Genomic DNA, 17789 nt, shown 5'->3' with positions numbered 1-17789 from the left:
CACCAGTTGATGCACCACCTGCTCAGCCAGCCAGAGGCATGGGTCAGGCGACCAGAGGTAGGCTAGACTGTTAGAGGTGGAGGTCAGGAGGTAGAGACCAGCCAGTTAAAGGCTGTCCCAGGGATGTAGTTTAGGGTGGTGGGGCCCAACCCCAGTGTTATGCTTTTCCAGCCAGGCCTGAGGTTGAGTCATCTGACGTTGTTATCACATGTACTGTTTCAGTTTGCAGTAGAGATGCTTCAGTTCTATTTGATCCGGGATCTATTTACTCCTATGTGTCATCCTATTTTGCTTCATATTTGGTTGTGCCCCGTGATTCTTTGAGTGCTCTTGTGTATGTGTCTATACCAGTGGGAGATGCTATTATTGTAGATTGTGTTTGTCGTTCGTGTGTGGTCACCATTGGGAGTCTTGAGACTTGTGTAGACCTTCTACTTCTCGTATGGTTGATTTTGATGTCATACTAGGTATGGATTGGCTGTCACTTTATCATGCTATATTAGATTGTCACGCCAAGACGATGACCTTAGCCTTGCAGGGGTTGCCTTGATCGGTGTGGAAAGGGACTCTTGGCCATTCTACCAACAGGGTTATCTCTTATATGAAGGCTCGGCATATGGTCGAGAAGGGGTGTCTAGCTTATTTGGCTTATGTCCGCGATTCTAGTGCGGAGGTTCCTTCCATGGATTCAGTACTAGTTGTTCGTGAGTTTCCAAAGGTGTTTCCTGCAGACCTGTCGGGGATGCCACCCGACAGGGACATTGATTTCTGCATTAATTTGACTCCGGGCACTCAGCCCATTTCCATTCCGCCATACCGCATGGCCCCGCCAGAGTTTAAAGAATTGAAAGAACAGTAACAAGATTTGCTTGATAAGGTCTTCATTAGACCTAGTGTCTCGCCCTGGGGTGCACCTGTGTTGTTTGTGAAGATCAATGAGGATGTGTATAGATTATCGGCAGTTGAACAAAGTCACCATCAAGAACAAGTATCCATTGCCGAGGATTGATGATTTATTTGATCAGTTTCAGGGTGCCAAAGTGTTTTCGAAGATTGATTTGAGATCTGGCTACCCTCAGTTGAGGATTAGGGCATCCGATGTTCCTAAGACAGCTTTTCGAGCTCGGTATGGGCATTATGAGTGTCTAGTGATGTCATTTGTACTGACCAATGCCCCAGCAGTATTCATGGATTTGATGAACCGGGTGTTCAAGCCCTACTTGGATTCCTTTGTGATTGTGTTTATTGATGATATCTTGATCTACTCCCACAACAGAGAGGAGCATGAGCAGCACCTTCGGATCGTTCTTCAAACTCTGAGAGACAGCCAGTTATATGCTAAGTTCTCAAAATGCGAGTTTTGGTTGAGTTCAGTTGCTTTCCTGGGTCACGTTGTATCAGCAGGGTATTCAGGTGGATCCTAGGAAGATTGAGGCAGTTCAGGACTGGCCTAGACCCACATCAGCTACATAGATCTGTAGTTTCATGGGATTGGCAAGTATTACCGTCGGTTTATGGAGGGGTTTTCATCCACAGCAGCCCCGTTGACCAGGTTGACCTAGAAGGGTGCCCCGTTCAGGTAGTTAGACGAGTGTGAGGCAAGCTTTCAGAAGCTCAAGACAGCTTTGACTACGGCACCGGTATTGGTGTTACCCACATATTCAGGATCTTATACAGTATATTGTGACCCATCTCGTATTGGTCTGGGTACGGTATTAATGCAGGGTGGCAAGGTTATTGCATATGCTTCACGGCAGCTGAAGGTTCACGATAAGAATTACCTTGTTCATGATCTAGAGCTGGCAACCATTGTTCACGCGCTGAAGATTTGGAAGCACTATATTTACGGCATGCCATGTGAGGTATTTACGGATCATCGGAGCTTGTAGTATTTGTTCAAGCAGAAGGAACTCAATTTGAGGTAGAGGAGGTGGTTAGAGCTATTGAAAGACTATGAATCACCATATTGTATCATCTCGGGAAGGCCAATGTGGTGGACGATGCTTTGAGTAGAAAGTCAGCTAGTATGGGTAGCCTTGAATATATTCCAGTTGGTGAGAGATCGCTTGCATTGGATGTTCAGGCCTTGTCCAATCAGTTCTTGAGGTTGGATGTTTCTGAGCCCAGTCGTGTTCTAGCTTATACAGTTGCTCGGTTTTCTTTGTTTGAGCGCATCAGAGATCGGCAGTATGACGATCCTCATTTGCTTGTCCTTAGAGACACAGTGCGGCACGGTGATGCCAAACAGGTTACTGTTGGAGATGATGGAGTTTTGAGGATGCAGGGTCATATTTGTGTGCTTAATGTGGATGGACTTCATGAGTTGATTCTTGAGGAGGCCCACAGTTCCTGATATTCTGTTCATCCGGGCACCGCCAAGATATATCAGGACTTACGGCAGCATTATTGGTGGAGGCGAATGAAGAAGGATATAGTTGATTATGTAGCTCGGTGTCTAAATTGTCAGCAAGTAAAGTAGAGCATCAGAGACCTGGTGGTTTGCTTCAAAAGATAGAGATTCCTGAGTGGAAGTGGGAGCGTATCACTATGGATTTTGTTGTTGGACTCCCACGGACTCAGAGGAAGTTCGATGCAGTTTGGGTCATTGTGGACAGGCTAACTAAGTCAGCGCACTTCATTCCTATGGCAATTACCTATTCTTCGGAGTGGTTGGCAGAGATTTACATTCGCGAGATCGTCCATCTTCACGGTGAGCCCGTGTCTATCATTTCTGATCGAGGTACGCAGTTCACCTCACACTTTTGGAGGGCACTACATTGTGAGTTGGGTACGCGGTTTGAGTTGAGCACAGCATTTCATCCTCAGATGGACGGGCAGTCTGAGCGCACTATTCAAATCTTGGAGGATATGCTCCACGCATGTGTTATAGACTTTGGAGGATAGTGGGATCAGTTTTTGTCCCTTGCATAGTTCGCCTACAACGAAAGCTACCAGTCGAGCATTCAGATGGCTCCCTATAAGGCATTATACGGTAGGCGGTTCCGGTCTCCAATTGGGCGGTTCGAGCTGGGGGAGGCTCGATTATTGGGCACAGAATGCCTTGGATAAGGTCAAGATTATTCAGGATCGACTTCGCACAGCTCAGTCCAGGCAGAAGAGTTATGCCGACCGTAGAGTTCGTGATGTTACATTCATGGTCGGGGAGAGAGTGTTGCTTCGGGTATCACCCATGAAGGGTGTAATGAGGTTCGGAAAGAAGGGCAAGTTGAGCCCTAGGTATATCGGACCTTTTGAGATTCTGGAGAGAGTGGGAGAGGTGGCTTACAGGCTTGCGTTTTCACCTAGTTTATCAGCAGTTCATCCGGTGTTCCATGTGTCCATGCTTCGAAAGTATCACAGCAATCCGTCCTATGTGTTAGATTTCAGCTCTATCCAGTTGGACAAGGATTTAACTTACGAGGAGGAGTCGGGGGCTATTCTAGCCCGGCAAGTTCGCCAGTTGAGATCAAAGAGTTATCCTTCAGTTCGAGTGCAGTAGAGAGGTCAGCCTATTGAGGCAGCTACTTGGGAGTCCGAGTCCGATATGCAGAGTAGATATCCCCACCTTTTCACCAGCCTAGGTTCTTTTCTATGTCCGTTCGAGGACGGACGGTTGTTTTAGAGGTGGAGAATGTGATGACCCAAAAGGTCATCTTATGTTTTAGAACTCGATTATGTGCTCTTACGCCTTAAAAATCTCATTTTTACCCTCCTCGATTTGCGTGCACAGTCCGAGCGTGTTTCCGAAAAGCTTTTATGTTGAAAATTGAAGAAAATAAGATTTTTTGCCTTAAAAGTTGATTTTAGTTGACTTCGGTCAATATTTTTTATAAACGGATCCGGATCCGTATTTTGACATTCCCGGTGGGTCTGTATCAAATTATGGGACCTGGACGTATGCCCGGAATCGAATTCCGAGGTCCCTAGCTCGAGTTATGAATTTTTGATAAAAATTAAAAGTTTAAAATTTTATTGTTTTTAAGAATTGATTGATGTTTGGCATTGTTAGTACTGGGTCCGTATTTTAGTTTCGGAGCTCGGTATAGGTCCAATATAATATTTAGGACTTATTTGTGAAATTTGGTGTGAAACGGAGTTGGTTTGACATGATTCGGACGTCCAGTTGAGAAAATAGAAAATTTAAAGTGTTCTTGATAATTTCATTTGATTTGATACTAAATTCGTAGTTCTAGGTGTTATTTTGGCAATTTGATCGCGCGAGCAAGTTCGTATGATGCATTTGGACTTGTGTGCATGTTTGGTTTGGAGCCCCGAGGGCTCGGGTGAGTTTCGAATAGGCTACGGAGTGAAAATTGGACTTAGAAATGTTGTTGGTGTTCCAGCTCTAGTGTTGGCCTCTGATCTCGCAATTGCGAGATCAGAATTCGCGAATTACGAAGCCTGATAGTGTTGCAATTGCGAGCTACTCATCGCAATTGCGAAGAGTAGCTGGGCCATACAGTCTTCGCATTTGCGAAGTTGGTTTGGGGAAGGGGTTCTTCGCATTTGCGAAGAAAGAGGTCGCAAATGCGATCCCAGTTTCGCATTTACGAACAAAATGTTCGCATTTGTGACATAAGCAGAAATGCGACAGGTTTGCATTTGCGATACCTTTCTTGCATTTGCGAACTTCGCAATTGCGAAGCTCAGGTTGCAAATGCGACATCTGCAGTTGATCAAAATGACTTTTGGACGGGATTTTTGATTCATTTCCCAAATCTTCAAAACCTAAAACACAAGAGGCGATTTTCCAAAGACCATTTCTTCCCCAAATCATAGGTAAGTGATTCTAAGCTAGTTTTTTTTCAATCTTTCACTACATTTTTTAAGATTTCAACCTAAAATCAAGAGTTTTTATGGTAGAATTAGGGGTTTGGGTAGAAACTAGGAATTTTGAAAATTTGGGGATTTAGACCTCAATTTGAGGTAGGGTTCCAAAATCAATTATATATCCGAGCTCGGGGGTGAATGGGTAAATGAATTTTGGTCCGAACCTTGGGTTTTGACCAAGCGGGCCCGGGGTCGATTTTTGACTTTTTTGAGAAAAATTTTGAAAAATTTATTTTATGCAATGTAATTGATTCCTTTAGCAATATTTGATATTATTGAGTCATTTTTGAATAAATATGAGTGGTTTTGAGGTGAATTCTAGAGGAAAAGTTGTGATTGAGAATTAAGTGGCCTTCGGAGCAAAGTAAGTGTTGTGTCTAACCCTGACTTGAAGAAATTAGGAACCTTAGACTATTTGCTATGTGAAATTCATGTGAGCGGCGTATATGTGAGGTGACGATTACTTATGCGTCGCCAATTTATCTGTTTTTCATGTTTCTTCCGTTTTTCTTATATTGTCGCTTTCCTATGCCTAATTACTACGTGTTTATACTAGTGTTGTTAAATTGATCGTTCTTATCATGTTTACGGATTTTCTGGTGATAATTGAGTATTTATTTCAAAGTTGAGATTGATATTGTGGAACCAAATGTTGAAGTAAGGCTTGTACTTGTTATTTTATCTCCCTGTTGTTATTTTTACATTGTGTTATGGTAAGGGAGAGTATTAATGTACGAAGGGTGATGTCGTGCCATATTGTGAGTGTTAACGCACGAAGGGTGATGTCGTTCCATATTGTGAGTGTTAATGCACGAAGGGTGATGTCGTGCCATATTATGAGTGTAAAAGTACGAAGGGTGATGTCGTGCCATGATATGAGAGTTAATGCACGAAGGGTGATGCCACGTCGTTTCTATTGATTTTATGGTGAGATTGAGAGTAAAAGCACGAAGGGTGATGCCGTGTATTTTTCCTTTACTGTATTCATTATTCTTGTTGATTCATAGTAAATTATTTGTTCCATTTATCATTCTGCTGTAGTCCTTTATTTCGTATTTCCCCCAGCATGTTTCCCCCTCCAGATAATTCTTGTCTAGCTCTTCATTACTGTTATTTGTACATACAATGTTAAATTGTACAGGTTGATTTGTAGGTGCCTTGCCTTAGCCTCGTCACTACTTCGTCGAGGTTAGGCTCGACACTTACCAGTACATGGGGTCGGTTGTACTGATACTGCACTCTACACTTTCTGTGCAGATTTTGGTACCGGCTCGAGTTGATCGAGATTTTGCTAGTGGACCGCTATCCGGAGACTCAATGTATATCTGTCGGCGTTCACAGACCTTGAAGTCCCCATCTATCTTTCTTGTTATACTATTTCTTTCATTCAGACAGTTGTATTTCTTTCAGACTATTACTTATAGTAAATCCTAGAATGCTCGTGAATTGTGACTCCAGATCCGGGTAGTAGTAATTAATACAGTTTTTATATTATTCCGTACTTATTATATTTTACCTTAGCTAATTATTGTTATTTACTAAATGGAAATAAGGATTTGGTTTAATGATTCTCTATCGTTGGCTTGACTAGTAAGTAAAATGTTAGGCGCCATCACGGTTCCGACGGTGGAGATTTTGGGTCGTGACAATGGACCCGCCGGACGGTGCCTTTCCGGCGCGTCTAGTAGATCAATCGGTCCCAAATCTAACAGCAACTACTCGCAATGAACCAATTAACGGAAAACTATCTTATACGGCAAATATTTTTACATCCACTCACTTCTTGAACCCACAAACTCACTAGGAAAAGGAAGTTGTAATAGCGACACATACCACACATAATGGAATGCCGGCAGTTCTCTTCAAGGCATCTGACTACTACAGCATTATGGCATCGGAATGCAGGCTCACAATTGTTGGGAGATTTCTCAACCCTAGACCCCAAATTGACCGAATTAGGTCAAAATTTAAGGAACTGATCTCAATTAAGGGTTCAATCAAAATTGGGGTATTTGATAACTACAATGTGTTTCTTGATTTCACTAATGTAGACGATTTCAACATCGTCTGGTTCAAACGGGTAATTGAGATCGAGGGACAACAGATATGGCTATAGAAATGGTCTCCTGATTTCAAACCAGAGGAGGATCTTCCCGTTGCTTCGGTATGGGTACTTCTTTCTGGCCTCCCTTTTCACATGCATACATGGCACTATGTTAAACAAGTTGTTAGTTCCGTTGGTATACCACTGGAGATGGATTTGGCAACAAGGGGGAGAACGAGGCCTAGTATGGCCAAGGTAAGAATCGAAATTGACTTGCTAAAGCAACAACCAGAATCTGTATACGTTGGTCAAGTTTATGAGGATGCTCCACAAAAAGATTTTGTACAAAAACTTAAATATGAGGGTATTCCAAAATACTGCAAATTTTGTAGGAAACTTGGGCATAATATGATTAATTGCAGAGTTTTGGAGAGGAAGAAATTAGCAGAGAACAAAGAACAAGACAACAAAAAAAAGAACGAGGAAAATTTTGAGCCTGGACAACTGGAGAAGGAGAAGGAAAGCACAAATGAAACCTTGGAACAGGGAAGCAACATTAGGCCAAAACATAAGGACCAAAGTCAGAGCAATTGCAATGGAGATCATGGCAAAGTTATAAATAAAGAGAGACTAAGTGGCTATATAAATAATACCGATGCTGGGATGGAAGAGAACAAATAGGAGAAGGCTCCAAATATCAAAGCTAGAACTTCCAAAAAGAAGAATACTGTCAAAAATAAGAAACTCCCGAAGAAGAAATTCAAGGTGACCTTCAAAACTATTTACCAACATGCATCAGGTAGAAACAAAGATGAAAAAGTATCGAGAGGTGGCTATAGATATGCAGGATAAGGAAAAAACTATTGAACAAGAGGGCAGCAGCATAAGTGAGACAAAAGAAACTCATGGTTCAAGGGAGCTTGATCAGAATCATGGTATCGAAGATAATACTCAAGCAAGTAGTAAGGAAGTTGTCAACACAACCTCCTACAAATCAGACGAGGTAGTTCATGAGTCGACCAACATTCAGGAAAAAAGAAACCAGAAAAGTCCTAACTTGGAGGATTATGTTAATGGATCCACGAGTATCCCATCAGAAATCAAGGCTATGCCAGGAATTGACTTGGTAGTTGATCCGAATGCTGAAAAAGAGGAAAATCACATGAAAAGAGGTCAAAGCTTATATGTGCCTCAACAACAGATAGAAGTCACTTCCCCAAATAGAGTCACAGTAGTGATTCCTGAAGATCAAATGCAAACTAAACAAGGAAATGAGGGTGAAGATGATGTCTTCTCTCAAGTTATTTATGGTGGGAGAAGAAACAAGAAGAAAGAAAAAAAGAACAAAGACAAAACCTATGTTCCTCTAGGAGGAAAATCAAAATAACCCCCTCATTTTTCCATGATAAGTACCATCTTCTGGAATATAAGAGGAGTTAACACCAAAAAAGCCTTGCCAAGGCTCAAAAAACTTAGTACCATCAATAAAGTTGTGTTCATTGCCATCATGGAACCGTTTATTAGTATGAACAAAATTGCGAGATACATGAAGTTCTTAGGATTTCAGCACTGCATCTCCAACACCAATGGGAAAATTTGGCTTGTGTGGTCAGAAAACAACCAGACTAGTGTGGTTGAGAATGACGATCAACAGATTACTATCAAAATGCAAAATGGGGCTACTAATAATAATATTTTCTTAACTTCTGTATATGTTAAATGTATTGCAGAAGAAAGGAAGGACTTATGGTGTAGCTTGGAAAATATTCATGTGCAAATTGATGGACCATGGTGCATCGGAGGAGACTTCAATGTTATCCTGGAGGCAGACCTCACAAAATGTACAAAAGCTTGGATTTCAGTAGTTGTATGAATAATTGTGAAGTTATGGACTTGGGGTTCGTTGGGCCTAAGTTTACTTGGTATAACAACTGGGAACCCAAAAGAAGAATCTGGAAAAGGTTAGATAGAATATTTGTTAACGACCAATGGTTCCAACTTTTTCAAAATAATATGGTTAGACACTAACCAAGAACAGGTTCTGATCACAGGCCTCTTCTTATTAGTTTTTATAACACCAGCCAGAATAGGATTAAGTATTTCAAGTTCTTGGATTTTTGAGCAGAGCAGTCTTCTTTTATGCAACTAGTGGAGGAAGTGTGAAAGACTCGAATAAATGGAAACTCTATGTGGAGACTACAACAAAAGCTGAAACTTCTTAGTAGAAAACTCTCTCAATGGTCTAAAGAGGATATAGGTAACATTTATGATCAAGTCCATGTGTGGGAGGCAAAAGTACACGATCTAGAGGAACTGGACTTGGCTAACAACACTGACACATCTAGAGCTGAACTAAACAAGGGTCATGCTGAGTATATCAAATGGATGAGTATGCAAGATGCTCTCCTGTGACAGAAGTCTAGAATAAAATGGTTTGAAGAAGGAGACTCTAATACCAACTATTTCCATAGTATCATCAGAGACAGGAGAAGGAGGCTTCAACTACATAGAATTAAAGATCACAGAAATAGATGGGTTGAAGGGGATGACAACATATCCAAAGCAGCGATTCATCATTTTCAGAAGTTGTTTAACATTAAGCATTAATTCAATGACTATGACATCCTCAATTTTATTCCAAAATACATCACTGCTGATGACAATGCTCATCTCACTGCCATTCCGGATATAGAGGAAATTAAAGAAGCTATTTTCAACATGAGTTCTTCTAGTGTTGCAGGACCAGATGGTTACAATGGCACTTTCTTTCAAAACTATTGGGAGATTATCAAGGAAGATATTAATGAATTCATCCGGGATTGTTTTAATGGGAAAAGAATGACTAAGTATTTTTCTCATACATGTCTGGTCCTTATTCCAAAAGTGGATGCCCCAACTAACTTCTCTGAGCTTAGACCTATTAGCCTGATCAACTTTACTAGCAAGATCATATCAAATATTCTTGCGAGAAGGCTTAATCCTATGCTTGGAAAACTCATCTCAGAAAATCAAAGTGGAATTTTCAAAGGAAGGATGATTACTGAAAATATCCCGCTCGCACAAGAAATTTCCCAGAATATCAACAAAAATAACATAGGAGGAAATATGATCATCAAGCTAGACATAGCTAAAGCCTATGATATAATGTCATGGAATTTTTTGATGTCTGTTATGAGGAAGTTTGGTTTTTCAGAAGAATAGATTGATCTTATTTGGTGTCTGATGGATGAGGTTTGGTACTCAATCATTATTAACGGCACCAGAAAAGGTTTCTTCACCTCATCACAAGGTCTTAAGCAAGGTGATCCTTTATCACTATCACTTTTTATCATCGAAGCTGAGGTGCTAACTGTCACACCCCTTTTATACCCCCAAAAAAGATATGTGTATTGTAGATTATTATGGGTTAAAGAATTTTTCTAATTAAAGTGACAAATTTGAGTAGGGATTATTTTATTTACAGAGTCGTCACTTGGAATTGATTTTTTTGGGTGTTCCAAGTCACCTTTTATTTGAATCCCTAGTCAAAGAAAGGTTTGACTCTATTATTATTGGTCTGCAAAAATAAAGTCCGCGTAAGAAATTTTGTTGACCAGGGAGAAGGTGTAAGGCATTCCCCGAGTCCTGTGGTTCTAACACGGTCGCTTTATTGACTACATTTGGCTTGAATTAATTTTGGATAAATTATGATTTATTGGTTTTCATGTTTTATCTATCCGCTTTTAATTATTAAAATATGAAATTATCTTTGAAACGAATCACGTGTGTGAATCCGTTTTGTTTATTATACCAAAATCATGTCACGCGTATGTGTACACAATTAATAGCATTTATATTATATTAATATTATTTTGACCAAAGTTGCGCGAACACATACTTCAGTTTTAATTTTGAAAATCACAATTATGTCACGCGAACGTATACATAATCGCGATAAACTAATTAAAAGCACGCCTAAAGCACTCTAACGATGTTCATTATTCTTCCTAAACTTTGAAATTATTGTGAGGTCATAAATTATGAAATTACTTGTGGAAGAAGTGTATGATTTTAGATATTTGAATAAATAAACCATCATATACCAATACCATATAGCCCAACAATTGAAGCCCAAACTTATTAGGGTCCAAATCTTTCCAACTTTAAAGCAAGTTTGAATACCATATTTTCAGAAAACATAATTAAGCATATAGTTTTTTAGGACTAATTTACATTATTATTTATAAAATTTAAAGGCAAATAAATAAAATCACATGAAATAAGATAAAAAGAACAGAGTAAAGAATAAACCTTTAATACAAAATTTCCAATTAAATGAGTCTCCAAGAACAGTTACAATAACTCAGACGAACGTCGAACAAGTATAAGCGAAGAAGAACATCAAAGCTAGTGAACGGAGCTCCAACGGAATTCTCGACCTCGACTATTGACTCCACTGTTTGACGTGTGAAAAGGGATATTTTGAAGTATTTTTTGTTGGATTTAGGGTGATGAATTACTGGATTTTTTGAAAGAAAGACGAAGAAAGAATGACACAAGTAGAAATTCCATTAGCATAGAAGAAGAATAATAATTTCTCTCAATTCCCTCCTCTCTCCTTTTTTTCCTCCTTCTCTCTCCCTTTTCTCCTCACATTTCTCTTCTATTTATAGAGAAAAAAATCGGAATTTGTTTTCAGATTTTTTATTATTATTACTATTTTATTTTATTATTTTTTAATTAAAAAGAATTCTCACTTCCCATTTTTTTAAAAAAAAATAATTTTCCACTTTTCTTTAATTTTATTTTTTTAATTTCCCACTTTTTTTACTTTTTTATTTTATTTTCCACTTATTTTACTTTTTATTTTTTTAATTTTCACTTATTTTACTTTTCTTTTTTTAAATTTTCACTTTCTTTTACTTTTTTTTAAAAATTTTCACCTACATTTACTTTTATTTTTTAATTCCAACTTTCTTTTACTTTTTATTTTTAAAATTTTCACATTCTTTTACTTTTATTTTTTTAATTTTCCACTTTCTTTTACTTTTTTTTTAAAAAAAATTCCGCCTACTTTTACTTTTATTTTTTAATTTCATACTTCTACTTTTCCTATTTTTTATTCCCATCCGAAATTTAAAAAATATTTAATTTTTTTTAGGTTTTTTAATTTATTTTATTTTAAAATAAAAATAATATTAATAGTAATTAGGTGCTCACACTAAGAAGATCCTTGAATAGTCTTATTGCTCAGGCAAACTTCATTCCTTTTACCATGGATCACAGAGGTCCTATCATTAATCACCTCGCTTATTATGACGATATAGTTATCTTCTCTAGAGGCAACAATGCCTCTATCAAACTTATCAAGAACAAATGAGGAGATATGAGAAACCTTCTGGGCAAAACGTCAACAATGATAAAAGCTTTTTCATTACTACACCAAACACTTCCCCTACAAGGATTAACAGAATGAGACAAGCCTCTGCTTTCATGGAAAAATAATTTTCTTTCAATTATCTTGGATGCCCGATATATTATGGTAGGAAACAACTACTCTTTTTAATGGCATGCTTTCTAAGATTATGAAAACGCTCAATGGCTGGCAAGGTAGGATGATGTCCATTGGAGGAAGAGCCACATCCTTATCAAACATGTTCTTTAGTCAATGCCTACATACATACTCTCCGCTATGATTCCACCAAAAGGCACTATCAGACTCATGGAAAAGTATTTTGCTAACTTCTTCTGGGGATGCAAATAAGGGGAAAAACAATTACTACTGGAGTTCATGGCATAATATGTATCTACCTAAAGATGAGGGTAGTATTGGAATCATGAGAATGGAAGATATTATTGAAACTACTAATATATATCAAAAGGTGGTGGAGATTTAGAACTCAACCATCCTTATGGGTCACTTTTCTGAGGTCCAAATACTGCAAAAGAGCTCACCCAGTAAAGAAACTACCAATCTCCTCTGACTCTCACATGTGGAAGAATCTTATAAAAATCAAGGACAAAGCTGAGCCGCATATCTTCTGGAAGATTCAAGCTGGCAACTCTAACTTTTGGTGGGACAATTGGACTGGTAATGGTCCTTTAGCTAGTCTGGTTCAAGGAACTACGAAGTCGGCTAAAGTCCAAGTGAATAATTTCATCCATAATAAAACTTGGGACATCAATAAGCTGGAGCAACTTCTTCCCATCAATATCATCAATAGCATCATCAGCTTGGATATTGGCAATTGCCATATGGATGATTTTCCTGTGCGGAACATCTCTGAGGATGGTCATTTCTCCAACAAAACTGCTTGGCAATCCATTAGAAAGAAAAGGCAGAAGAATAATTTTATGAGCAATGTTTGGCAAAATTATATCCCCTTTAAAATTTCCTTTTTTACCCGGAGACTTTTTAAAAGAAAATTACCTTTTGATGATATGCTTGGAAGATTTGGTACTAACATCACTTCTAGATGCTCTTGTTGTTCTAATGCGCAGGTTGAAACTATGCAGCACGTATTCACGTACAGCGAAGCAGCTAATTTTATTTGAAATAAAATTGGCAACCCCCTATGAATCAAACATCAGCCTAATCCAGTCATAGGGATCTTCAAGCGACGGTGGAATAAAAAGACCAATAACAGAGTGCACAAATTGATGTTACAAATTGCCCCAACTGTGATTTGCTGGAAAATCTGGAAACAAAGGAGCTCATATAGATATGGCAACCAGAAGAGATTTCAACTCAATCATATGAAGCATCAAACTATATGGACGATTAAGGCTGTCATTTCCAAGATGATGTCTGTAGTCGATTTACAACTTCAATGGCCAATTTTATGCGACAGAATGGAAAGATTCAGACCATTACAATCATGGAAGCAAGTGTTATGGCAACCTCCTTCCAGGGGCACCCTCAAGGTCAATACCGATGGTAGCTACATTAAAAAGAGTGGCAAAGTTGGCATCGGAGGCATTGTTAGGGACATCAATGGCGATTTAATCATGGCCTTCTCAGTACCCATCACTTGTGATAGCAACAATATGGCAGAGGTGAAGGCTCAGAGTTTGGAGAGAAATGGTGCAATCGACTAGGATACACTAATTTTACTCTCGAACTTGATTCAATGGTCATCGCTAACATATTTTCAAATAGAGACACTAACAACCTAAAGATCAAGATGGTGATCGACAGGACCATTGACATCTTACAACTTGCCACTGTGACTGTGCAATATTGCTTTCGAGAGGGAAACCAAGTAGCAAACTCGTTGGCTAAACTTGCTGTCAATACTTAACAGCGTATAATCTGTCAAACTTATCAGGAATTGCCTACAAATGCTAAAGGTCCCTTCTTATTAGATAAGTGGCAAATGCCTAGTATAAGGACAAAGTATGAAAAGTCCTTTTTTTTTGTTTGTTGAAGTTTGTATGTCAAACTTACCAGAAATTGCCTACAAATGCTAAAGGTCCCTTCTTATTAGATAAGTGGCAAATGCCTAGTATGAGGACAAAGTATGAAAAGTCCAATTTTGTTTTTGTTAGTTGAAGTTTGTACAAATAGTGATAAGTAGGAGGCAGTTCGAACTCCTTCTGCTTTATAGGTGATGGATTCACCATTGTTGTATACTTAGGAGATCAGGTTTTAGCCCCCCTCAATGCTCTTTTTTGGTAATACAATGCAACCCAGACTACTGTCTGGTTAAAAAAATATATATATGGCGTCCTACGTATATTAATAACTTCCATGATATGGAGTAAAAGAACCAAATAATCTCCACACTGGAAAAGTGTTCACCAGTTAATAGTTCGTCAAAGTTGTTGGAACTTATCAATTAAGAAAATATAGTTTGATAATTAAAAGATAAAAGAGCATAATTGTTTTTTTCGTTAACCCTCGAGAAATAATACAGAAGAAAAAGAAAAATAAGTTCAAAATTGTTAAAGATATCCTCAAAAAGCTAGTTTGTCTAATGTGTTTGAATGGCGAAAACTTTGCAAAATAGAAGCAATAACAAGAGAAGAGGCTCATCATCATCATAATCATTATCATTATCATCTTCTTCATTTGTGTAAAGTGTAACCAGTGTGAAGGAATCAGGGCTCTCAGATGAAGCAAGTTCTCTCAAGTCACTGAGTATCCTTACTCTATTCTCTACTTTCTGCAGTGGAAGTGAAAATTTGAGATTATAAAGAGAGAGAGAGATCATGTACTCCTTCTCCATTGACATACAACATCTTAGCCATCAAAAAACAACTTGGAAGTTACCAAAGTTAAGACAACATAACACAAGTGAACGCAGAGGCGGATCCAGGAATTGAAGGTGACGGATGTCATATTTACTTTAATGTACACCTTGACTATAACGTTTGTTAGAAATGTATATTCGGTTCGGTCCGATCACATCAACTTAATAAATTTTTTATTTACAAATATAAAAATTACATCTTTTATATATCAAGAAACAAATAAAATCAACATTTTTGAATAATATATCACATCTCTATTATTAACAATACAAGTAAAAATAACATTTCCAATAGAGAGTGTGAGTAATATTATAGTGTGGTGTTTAAAATAAAAAGTGTTATTTCTTTTGAAGTTGTAGTAGTCTATTGGCACTATCAAGTTGTAATATTATAGTGGTATTATATTGCTCCGCTTGGGTATTATATTTTATCTCGTTAAAAGATTTGGTGTCGTTGTTACTCTCTTGTGATATTATTATTTACCGTGTATATTATTCTTGGACGGGATATTATTTTTCCCAACAAAAACTTAACATAATATCTACTTGGAAACTCATCAAAATAAAAGTGTTTTGGTGCACTTTAGTTAAAGAAGTGGTTATTATATTCAGATATGAGCATTATGTGTTTACGAATCAATGTTCATTTTGTTTTATCTCTTTCCTTTCTTTCTTGGTTTTTCCAAAATTTGCTATTCTGTTCTTTTCTTTCTTCCGTTTCCCCCCTTTTCCCACCTGTTATTCTTTTTTCTTTCTTTTATTTTTGTCATTTTCCAAGTTAGATATGTTATTCCCTCTTGTTTCTTATTTTCTTTTTTCTTGTTTCATTTTTTCAAATTTGCTGCTCCCATTTATTAAAGATTTGGATTATATATGTTCTAGCATATTAAGTGTAAAGAACTTTTATCTATTTTAATTTGTCATTTATGTCTTTTAGAGGTTGTAAATCAATAGTTTGTTACGTTACATGTAATTATCGGTAATTGACTTCTAAGTAGATAGAGAAAAAATACTTTCACACTTGTTGTGTAGTTAATCACTTAACAGAACTTGTTAAAAAAATCTTTATCCTCCAATATCTCTTGTCTAATCCCTACCTCATCACCTACAACTCTCAAACCATAGCTTAGCAACTATTGGAACTACATACTCAATATCCTGCATTTATGACTTGTCTCAATCTCGTCGTTAGTGGTGCACCCATCTTTTTGGAATCCTAAATCCGCATATATATATCTCGCTTGCTAGCTCCATTAGAAGGGGTAACTTTGCTTAACTAGATGTTTTCGATTTATTTTTGTCTCCTTTTCAAACAAACAGCCCTTCGCAAGCAGCTTAACCCTTCTCGTATTCAGACTATCAAGATAGGCTAATTAAATGAGAGATCCAAGTCATGAAAAATGTTACGTAGTAAAAATGAACATAATGAGGAACTGAATTTTGTTTCTGTTATTAAAAAAAAAAGAAATTAAAACACTTCTGTGCTATCAGATATATTTCATTCGGGTTATTAAATAATCTAAAAAATAGTAAATAGTTCTTCTTTCTGCTTCTCTCTCTCTTAGCAAAAAGAAAATACGAAGTTAAACAAGCTGAAATCGTGAATAGACTCCATTAAAATCCATTAAGTATGCCGATAGCGTCTTGAGACTACTCATCAGGGTTTTGACTTTTGAGTTCAGTTATAACTTAGTCTACGGTTTCTTCTTTATTTTTTATTTTTTCATGTAACTTTGTGGTTACTGTGTTCGCTTTCTAAGTTATAAGACTCTTGTATTCTATTATTTTCTCCTTACTTTAAAAAAAAATGGAGTTAGCGATGGACATGTTTTATAGCTAAACAGAAAAATCTGTTACTGATTCTATTTAGCGATAAATTAGCGATGAGGTTCGTAGCTAAATCTAATATTTTTTTTAGTGATATATTGTTTGCAAATTTACTACATGGTCCTATTTACTTGTGTCCCTTTTGCTAAAAATAATTGTTTTAAAATACTTATCGTTGTAGAGAATCGATAAAGAATTAATAATTTTCATTTCAAATTTACTTTTTCTAATCTTATAGGAGTAAATGTTCTTGAACAAAGGTAGGTAACTCAATCAAATATATAACTCCAATTATAATATTCTTAAAAGGTGTGCACAAGGCTAAAATGAGAAGTAAATTGGATCGGTGTATATCGTTTTATAGTATTAAGAAAAAAGCCCACAAATTAAAGTCATGTCACTCGTTTTATTTGGTGTAAACAGATAGAAGCAGCAACAAGGAGGGGAAGAACACTACCAAGACCTGGAGTTAGCAGAGGAAGTCCTCCTCAGAACAATTAATTTAAATTACACCCTCTTAAAATCTAGGACCCATTTTCATACTTTGGCTAGGGTTTTATTGAAGTTTGTTATATATATATATATATATAGATAGATAGATAGATAGATCGGGTCAACTTTCAAGACTAAGTTTTGCTGGTCTTTTATCTTGGTTTGATTTTCGTACATGTTAATTGTTTTATGTTGTTTTAGGTCCATTATTTGTTTATACATATTGTAAGATATAAGGATCATATATGTGAAAGTTAATAGTACATAATCTACAACTTATTTGTCGAATTTTCTTTGCCAATTCTGTAATGCGCTTAACGTTGATGTTTATCTCCAATTTTTGACTGAATTTTCTAATTCTAACT

Source organism: Nicotiana tomentosiformis, chromosome 4, assembly GCF_000390325.3.
Source record: "Nicotiana tomentosiformis chromosome 4, ASM39032v3, whole genome shotgun sequence".
Lineage (NCBI taxonomy): Eukaryota > Viridiplantae > Streptophyta > Magnoliopsida > Solanales > Solanaceae > Nicotiana > Nicotiana tomentosiformis.
Note: the sequence above shows the minus strand (reverse complement) of the source record.